Source organism: Thermobia domestica, unplaced genomic scaffold (assembly GCF_964235325.1).
Source record: "Thermobia domestica unplaced genomic scaffold, izTheDome1.hap1.1 HAP1_SCAFFOLD_698, whole genome shotgun sequence".
In the NCBI taxonomy this organism is placed as follows: Eukaryota; Metazoa; Arthropoda; class Insecta; order Zygentoma; family Lepismatidae; genus Thermobia; species Thermobia domestica.
Window position 1 is genome coordinate 4399 of NW_027656408.1, and position 9861 is coordinate 14259.

Consider the following 9861-nt stretch of genomic DNA (forward strand, 5'->3'; position numbering starts at 1 on the left):
AGCAAGGGTAGTGGAAACCAGTTAGTTTTCGAGTTTCAATAGCACTTGTCATGCATCCATACTAGTAGCGCCCCGCTTGTAAACATTAAGTACACTATGCAAGAATACACCGCCGGTGGAAAATAGTACCTAATACAGTTATCTTTCATATATACTGACTTATTTTACAGTAGTAACCCAACACTAGTAAACGTAAAATAAAAGTGTATAACTTTATATTTAATTCTATCGCCTGGCTTAGTTTTTCACCTGTAAGATGTACTTATTTAGAGCAAGTTTCTTAACTAGCAAATTAAACCGAGAACCACAGCAACCATATATATATTCTTATGATGTACTTTTCTTTGAGTGGTGTTCTCTGTCTATTGAATAACATTTTCTCAGTTTAATGCTAGCAAAAAACAAAACAAAATCAAAGTGTTTCTATATAAATTTAGTTCACCGTGTTGTAATATCACATGGAATTGAAAAACGAATAGTCGAACCTCTGCTATCTCGATCAAACTTCTCAGGATGATATACTGACTTACCGCAGAAGTTCGACTGAATACGTTTCTCAGTTCCATGGGAGAACCTGGAGAAGCAAAAGCCTGCGCAACGGAAAATACTAAATAAACTTGTAGAGCAGGTCAAGATGTATCATCATGCCAAGTTTCATTCAGATCAGAGAAGTTTGGCTGCAGCCATTTTCATTACAAAGCACAAAATGGATGGTCCCTAACCTCGAGAATCTTCACAATTGTCGACGAGTTGAACTGCACTCATCTGATCAAAATCAAACTTAAAATGACAGTTCACTTTCAACTGTTAAATAATATGATATGCAGGCTTCTGCTTTCCTAGTTACAGTCTATCCACTGTGGTATGCATATTAGTACAAATGTGAGAGTGCATATTTATTAAAGATTTGCTTCAAAAAGCGATGAAAGACATAGGCATTGCCGCGGGCGGTGATAACAAGATGCCGGAAAACGAACAAGCAGAAAGAATATGGGCTGAAGAAGTGTAAACGACGACGCGGCGGCCCGTAAAGGTGTTGCCGTCCTATTAAATGAATAATATCAAAAGAAAGAAAAAAAAAGTAAAAAATTTCGCGCTCGTAATCAAGACAGAAAGCAACTAAAGGAAATCTTTGTTTTACGTCCCACGTTATGCCGCTTAGGCTAAAAGAGGCGCTGATTATGAGAAATGATTGAAATGGTGGTGGAATGAAGAAAGTGGGAGGAAACGGGAGAACCCCGCGGTAACCCACCGCACATAGTTTTTGTCCACCATAAAGTTAACTTGGCGGGGGCTCAAGACAGAAAGACGGTTGGAAAAACAAATAAACGATGTTGCATCCCGTAAAAATGTTCGCGACCTATGAAATCAATATTTTTTCTTAAAGAAAAAAAAGAATTAAAAAGAGAAAAAAAGGTCAAAATTTCGCGCTCGCTTCGCTCGCGATCAGCAGAGAAAAGAGGACGTGACGCACCCCTAAAAGTGTTGGCGACCGATTGAATAAATATTGTGGGTAAAAAAAAAAAAAAAAAAAAAAAAAAAGTCAAAAATTTCGCGCTCGCTTCGCTCGCGATCAGCACAGAAAGAAGGACGTGACGCGCCCCTAAAGGTGTTGGCAACCGATTCAATACATATTGTCGGTAAAAAAAAAAAAAAAAAAAAAAAAAAAAAAAAAAAAAAAACGCTCGCTTCGCTCGCGATCGACATGAAAAAGGCAACGACGTGACGCCCCGTAAAATTGTCGGCGACCTATTCAATCAATATATTCGGTTGAAAAACAAAGTCAAAAGTTTCCCAATCGCTTCCCTCCCGATCGACATAAAAAAAAAGGCAACCCCTTCACCTCTCCTTATGCATTCATCAGTAAACATACAACCATAGATCACAATACCACTCACATCACCTATCAGTTCTCCACGTCCATCAAGATCCAATCATCGCCCTGGCCCTTTATGATGATACACAACATTACATGTTATTGTGTGCATTGCCCCGCGTTACAATACATGACCAAAAAAAAGAGAAAAAGAGCTGCACTGCCTTCAGTGTAGACATGTTCGTATTCGTAGAAAATGATTTTAGGTACACGATAGTACAGTAATCTATCTTCACATGCTTCAGATGTGAACGATACCTACACATGAAGAGGGCTCCCGAGGTTTCCTTTTCCAATAGGATGGAGCTCCACCACACTTGCAGAATGACGAGAAGTTATGTTAATAAATATATCCCAGAGTGTTTCGTAACTCGCCCTTGGTCCTAATGATGAAGCGTTCTTCAGATGGCCCCGATGTCTCCACACATGATACTATGCGACTTCTTTTCACGAGGCTCTCAAAGATCACGTTTGTGTCCTAACATTCTCTGCAGATATGACACAGCTGCGATAGCGGATCACAGAAGCCTTTCCTCTCCTTACAAGAGACGTGTTCATTCGAGTATGTGAGTAATTCGACTATCGATTAAATATCTCCCGTGTCACGATAGTAGTCACTTTCAATTCTTCTAACGAAGGTAAGAAAAAATGCTATACAAACTTCCTTTCGGTATATAAAGGATTAGGGGCCCAGAGAATATTTTCTTTCAAGAGGATACATTCTTTTTCGAACACCCTGTATATAGATCCTCTAATTATAACTGCAAACAAAATGTTGATTTTGCAATTGCTTCCATGAGAGAATATTCTGTGCACTTTCTTTCTGAAGGGCCGGGCCTAAACGTTTTCCTTAATCATTAAATTTAGTAGTTATCTACAATTACATAGTTTTCCATTGTTCTCAAAATAAAGATTTTTCTCTATGAATTGTTGAATGTTGCTAGGGATATTGAAGTAATTCTTTTTAGTGTTTTTTTCTTTACAATAATGTACTGAACGCCTGCATTAAGGAAGTTCGTGTGTCCATCTTGCAAAATGTTTCGTCTTTTTTCATGCCCACTAAGGTAAATATTCATTTTGCTCTTTTCTCTGTATGCAAACCACATTTCTTAAAGGCAACATTTTCATACAAATGTAGTACTAAAAACTTCTAATTGGCAACATCTGGGCTGCGAAGAGGAAAAAGAAAGAAATCTCGTACGTATTCGCGCGCAATTCGGAATTAGCCAATGAAAAGCACAAAAGCGGCCACCATCTCTCTCTCTTTCTTATTAACGGTTTTGTACTTTCTGCAGTTCTATCAGTGCTGCTAACCTCTTACTATATCATTGAATATGTATGTTTAGATATATATATATATATATATATATATATATTTTTTTTTTTACAAAAAATCATACTACTACGGAATAATATTAAATGCCTTTAAACCCTCATTTCTGTTTGCACTTTCTGTTACACTACCTTCCCCGAACTTCTTTCAAGTTATTAAGTGCAGAACGGGGAGTTATACATATTTACTTGCGCTTTGACAATATCTGCACATTGTGTAATAATAGGAGACGTATAAAATAAAACTATATACTAATACGTATATATATATATATATATATATATATATATATATATATATATACAGTACACATTCCACTATCCGAGGCTTTCCTTTTCTTTTCTTGCTGACGATAAATTACGCTTTTAGAAATGTTGTCTGAAAACAATAAGAATATGTGCAAAAAATACAATCAGAGGTAGAGGTCTTTAACAGGAAATAAGCAAGGGAGTTGAAAAATTTTTTATGCATGTAAAAAATATAGACATGAACCAACTTGTGAAATAAAAAGACCAGAAAACTACTCTTTCTAAATTATGTGTAAACTTTTTACCGAAAACGAAAGTTGCACGAAAGACTTTTTGTCCGTTTTTTGGCCTCCGGTGCTTGGGGTCCCTGATTCAATCCCAGCTCGTGCCGTGTGAACTTTGTCGTGCATAAAGACCGTGCTCATGGGTTTTCTCGGGTTTCTCCCGTTTCCTCCCACTTTCTTCATTCAGTACTCATCATCACCGTCTCCTTTAGCGTAACCGGTATAAGTATGCGACGTAAATCTAAATATTTCATTTCATTTCCCTTTTCTGCTCATACTGCTGATTATGCGCGATTATGCCAACATCCAACTCCGCGGATAATCGTGCGATTACTGTATATACAACTAATACAGATACAACTAATTATATTATCAGTTACAGTATCGGTTTTTATTTACTAATTTGCCTCACTTTATTTGCATCCCTGCAGTAAATAATTCTTATCGATAATAGTTAAAATGTATATTACATTTTAGTGCTTCACGACTGAATGATCATCTGCCTTACGTTATCTCGCAGCTGAAGAGAATGCTACACTGAAAACTACCTTGCGTTATAAAGGGTAAGTGAAACATATCTTAAAAATATCTTTCATACATTTCATTGTGTACATTAAAGAATGTAAGTTTGCCTTTTTCCTGTAATCAATACTTAATAAAGGATTTATTTTTATTTATTTATATACAATTTCATACGTGGTTCGTGATAGTAAACTCGATAGGACACAGTGGCACTATGAACATCCGAATCACTCATCATTCGAACATTCAAATATTTATTCGAATATTAGTATATTCCAAGTAATGTTAACGACGTTAATATGCTTGCCTTTATAGTTAATAATGTCAATTCTTACTTAAAACATACTTCCTTAACAGGACATTGAAGAAAAGGTAGTTGCCAACGGCCATACCATGCTGAATATACCGGTTCTCGTCCGATCACCGAAGTCAAGCAGCATCGGGCCTGGTCAGTACTTGGATGGGTGACCGCCTGGGAACACCAGGTGCTGTTGGTATACTTTTTCTAATTTTGTTTTTCACAAAGACGAATATTCTCACATCGTTCACCACGATAATTTCGTAATCATGCATTACTTAAAACAATTAGCAACGCTTTCCACGCGCTGGTCTTTTTGAGTATTCACCGACAAACCTACGTAGCTACAATAACTCACTCGAAGCCATATGCATTCGCCAACGGCCATACCATGCTGAATATACCGGTTCTCGTCCGATCACCGAAGTCAAGCAGCATCGGGCCTGGTCAGTACTTGGATGGGTGACCGCCTGGGAACACCAGGTGCTGTTGGCATCTCTTTTTCAAATTTCATTATCCTTCAAGTACGAAAATACTAGAAACATTAATTTTATAGTACTTTCAAGAGATAATTTATCAACATTATTTCATAGCGATTAATCGATATTCTAAGCGTTATACCCACTATTTCTTACACTAACAGCCTGTTTATTTGCACGGCACATTAAAATAACCTGATTTCCGATCCGTGTGCACCTACTACTATACTTAACACGGAATGTATTACCACTTTTTAAAAGTAAATTATTATGACTAAGTGTAGATCTCCGGCGAGTAAATGCCTTTCGTATACAAGCACGACACATCTCCGCTATGTGCTTTACTTTTTTACTAACAGCATATAGAAATTGGATTTCAACGTGTTTCTACATAACAGAATGAAGCAAATTTCGTGATTTAACTCTTTCGAATAATGTGTTGGTCCTGACAAGGACCGTTTGAAATGAAAAATCTTGAAGAAGATTTTTACTTAGAGCTTGTGTACTTGGTAACAGCCTTCGTACCCTCACTTACAGCGTGCTTGGCAAGTTCACCAGGCAAAAGAAGGCGCACAGCTGTTTGGATTTCCCGGCTGGTGATAGTTGACCGCTTATTGTAATGGGCCAAACGAGAAGCTTCAGCAGCAATACGCTCGAAGATGTCATTAACAAAGCTGTTCATGATACTCATAGCTTTGCTAGATATGCCAGTGTCAGGATGCACTTGCTTCAAAACTTTGTAGATGTAAATGGCATAGCTCTCCTTCCTCCTCCTCTTCTTCTTCTTATCTCCCTTGGAGATATTCTTTTGGGCTTTACCAGCCTTCTTTGCAGCCTTTCCGCTAGTTTTTGGTGGCATGATGACTCACTCGTTCAGCAAAATTAGATGTGTCCGCCGATTTATCGACTTCATTTAAATTACAGTACGTGTTTCAATTCGCGCCAACTGCCTTGCTTTTCATTTGATGCACTCGGGTGCACGCTTGAAGTAGTAACAAAACTGACTTGATTCATAGGTTTTTTATCCCTCTATCAAATCTCAGAATGTGAAAAAACTTCTCGCGCTTTCCTATCTTCTTTTTCTTACCCTTCTTTCTTCCTATTTATACAACTCAGACTCGCGTGTAAATGTCTCGTAAAGATAGAAACCGCGGAACACACCCACCGACACATGCTTTAGGTTTACTAACGCATGCAGGAGAAGCACGTAGATATAGGTTGGTGCTTCACTCACGGGGCGAGCTTTCTTGCTAAGGGGCCCTCTGTATTCTAGCTTTTCTGTTTCTGTCTGGAGGCCGCAATTTTTCCTCTCATCTTATTACGAAAGAATATTGAACAATGTCTGGTCGCGGCAAAGGTGGAAAAGTCAAGGGAAAGAGCAAGTCCCGCTCCAGCAGGGCTGGCCTTCAATTCCCAGTAGGCAGAATCCATCGTCTTTTGCGAAAGGGTAACTATGCCGAACGAGTTGGTGCTGGCGCTCCCGTGTATTTGGCTGCAGTCATGGAATACCTGGCAGCTGAAGTTCTTGAGTTGGCAGGCAACGCTGCTCGTGACAACAAGAAGACTAGGATTATTCCACGTCATCTGCAGTTAGCTATCCGTAACGACGAGGAATTAAACAAGTTGTTGTCTGGAGTTACAATCGCTCAGGGTGGTGTTTTGCCCAACATTCAAGCTGTACTTCTGCCCAAGAAAACTGAGAAGAAGGCATAAATGTAAGACCTATATCTCATACAAATCGGCCCTTATGAGGGCCACAAACCCCTTTATAGAGGAGATTTACGATTGAAATGAATTGTTTTCGATATACAGACTCATCAAAAGTGTCTGAGATAGTTGCTTAGTTTCATTCGAAATTCTCGCTGCTATTCGATTAATTAGTATATGTGTAGTCGTCGATCGTAATTGAAGCCCATAGGAAGTCACACTAACTTTAGAATACTCCAAACAGCGATGTGCTTAGTTCCCACTACATTATTAATTATAAGATCATTACCTTTTGTATTGTCGCTAGCTACATTTTTTTGATATTTGCGTACATCGGGCTCATATTACCCAGAGGACAGGACAGTCGAGCCCAGATTCTCAGCAATGGAAGAAAACCTCATACCACATATTCTCATGTACTTCATGCTAGACAAAGGAATTTCCAACATTCTTAAAGCACTCATGTTTCTCTCTTGCGTTGGCTTGGCTGAAATTACTCTGTTCAATATGTTCTCGACATTTATTATTGTTCATTACTATGCCCCAATGACATCATGAACAGAGCGGATCAGAAAACTTTCCTAAATTTCTTTTGCAACATAGTAATGACATTAAATGCACACTTAAGTACGATTTATTCTTTGCAAGGTCGATATTCATATTTGTGTGATATGTGTTATATGTATATGGTTTGTAATACGCAACTACTCTTATTCTCTGATCTCAGAACTCATTTGCTACTGTGCCCAACGAGCGAGCCTAGGTTTCTTGTAACTACTGCCTTTCTTTAGTAAATAATGTGAAGTATACAATGCATTAACCTACATCTCATATTTGTATTACTCTTTATTTTAGTAACCCGCTACGAAGTGTCATTAATTTACATGTAAATCACAATAGACACTACCGCAAAAGAAAGAAATCGAACCCAAGACCACGTAAACAAGATAAAGGACAAGATTCAGGTTTCTAACGCATTATTCGCCCCTCACAGCACAGTATAGAAGTTGTATAAGCCTCTATACGTACATCCTACTGTCAGAACAGAAATTCCGACTTGCGTTTCGCATCTCTCATGCTCGCTACTTCCAACAAATCGCCAATTTCCAACCAGAACCCCTTCTCCAGCATTAATACTGCTACATGATATGAATACGTATACATGAACGTACATAATGTAAAAAAAAACGTATGATTTTCTCAAATTAATCTCTCTACGTCTGTAATTTAGTGTGCATCAAAAGGCTTTAATGTAGTTACACGAATTCTTATAATCTAACAGAAAATCGCACAAAGTAAATCTTTCCCTTTATATAAATTTGTTGGCTCTGAAAAGAGCCGTTTATGCCAATTTTATATCCAAAATAGGAGGAACCCCAACTTAACCTCCGAAACCGTACAGGGTTCTTCCTTGCCTCTTCAAGGCATACACAACATCCATAGCTGTCACTGTCTTCCTCTTGGCGTGTTCTGTGTATGTAACAGCATCTCTGATTACGTTCTCCAGGAATACTTTCAATACTCCTCGGGTCTCTTCATAAATGAGACCAGAGATACGCTTCACACCACCACGGCGAGCAAGACGCCTAATAGCGGGTTTGGTGATACCCTGGATGTTGTCACGAAGAACTTTACGGTGGCGCTTGGCACCTCCTTTGCCAAGACCCTTGCCTCCTTTTCCACGTCCTGTCATTTCGATATGTTACTGCTTCGCTCACCACACACGAGAAATACAAGCCCAAGCAGCCCAAGACTCGTGGTTTTGTTCCTTCGATCATGCAGGGAAAGCACGGAGGAAAAACACAAAACGTGTCTAAGCCAATGAGAACTGTCCTTTTCGACTGACTTTATCCAATGAGAAATAGCTTGATTTAACGGTTTTGCTCTTTATATAACTTGACTTCATTCAGCGCGCAATTATTTGAAACAAGTCGTGACAGTTGCAATGGCACGTACCAAGCAGACAGCTAGGAAATCTACTGGAGGCAAAGCTCCTCGAAAGCAGCTTGCCACCAAAGCTGCAAGAAAGAGTGCTCCAGCTACCGGTGGAGTGAAAAAGCCCCATCGTTACAGGCCTGGTACTGTGGCTCTCCGAGAAATTCGTCGTTACCAGAAGAGCACTGAATTGCTCATCCGCAAGCTGCCCTTCCAACGACTCGTCCGAGAAATTGCACAAGATTTCAAGACAGATCTTCGCTTCCAAAGCTCAGCTGTCATGGCTTTACAGGAGGCAAGTGAAGCTTACCTTGTAGGGCTTTTCGAAGACACCAACTTGTGTGCTATTCACGCAAAGAGAGTCACAATCATGCCTAAGGACATTCAGCTTGCTCGCCGCATCCGTGGGGAACGTGCTTAAGTTTGAAGTTCTGGCACTGAGTTCAAAAACGGTCCTTTTTAGGACCAATACACTACTTAGAGATGCTGTTATCCTAACAAGGATCTTGTCCATACTTGTTATCTTTTTTTTTTAAATTCTCACGCCGTATGTTGCATAGTTAATACATCTACCTTCGTTTTCCTGTCGTTTCGTATATCATCCTATCTTTCAAGTATATTCTTTAGTTTTCCCCTATGTTTACCGATTGATTATCTTCGTTTTATGTGGTCAAGGGTTCGATTTTGCCATATGTTGCATAACTTAACTTCGATTCAACCACTGTTTGCCCTTCTCAACGTTATTAATCTGATAGAACTCGCAGGCGAAATATGTACTTCTTCCAAGGTAGCAAAAGTAATATTATTTTGTCAGAGGTCGCTGCTGTTGAATGCAAACGTTAAACTAAACTTTCTTTAAGTGTCTGTTTGTACTTAACATCAGTTCAATTGTACACCTACATTTCTGCTGGTGTTACTATTTTTCTTTATAGCAATATTACGAATTATAAGACGGTATCCGTGGTTATTAGCGTGTTCCCTTTTCCTAACACTTTCTCATTACACCAGTATTTCCATCATTCATTAGGCGTAATCACCCGTCTCCTTTATCATAAAAATCATAATAGTACGACGTTAAATTGAAACATAGTCTACTTCACTTTCACGAGTTGTAATAAGTTCGAACATTTCTTTCACCCCAGCCTTGAAAAGAGTTGATTTTAGTTTAGTGTCCCTTTC

General features: G+C 38.9%; 2 non-coding genes across 2 annotated transcripts; both read left to right on the forward strand.

Moving 5' to 3' along the window:
* The first annotated feature begins 4641 nt into the window (after positions 1-4641).
* On the forward strand, positions 4642-4760 carry LOC145677216 (5S ribosomal RNA). Its single transcript, XR_014129693.1, has one exon. It is a non-coding gene; the product is annotated as a 5S ribosomal RNA (ribosomal RNA).
* A 177-nt stretch (positions 4761-4937) lies between these two features.
* Positions 4938-5056, forward strand: LOC145677214 (5S ribosomal RNA). The gene has a single exon (XR_014129691.1). It is a non-coding gene; the product is annotated as a 5S ribosomal RNA (ribosomal RNA).
* The last annotated feature ends 4805 nt before the right edge of the window (positions 5057-9861 follow it).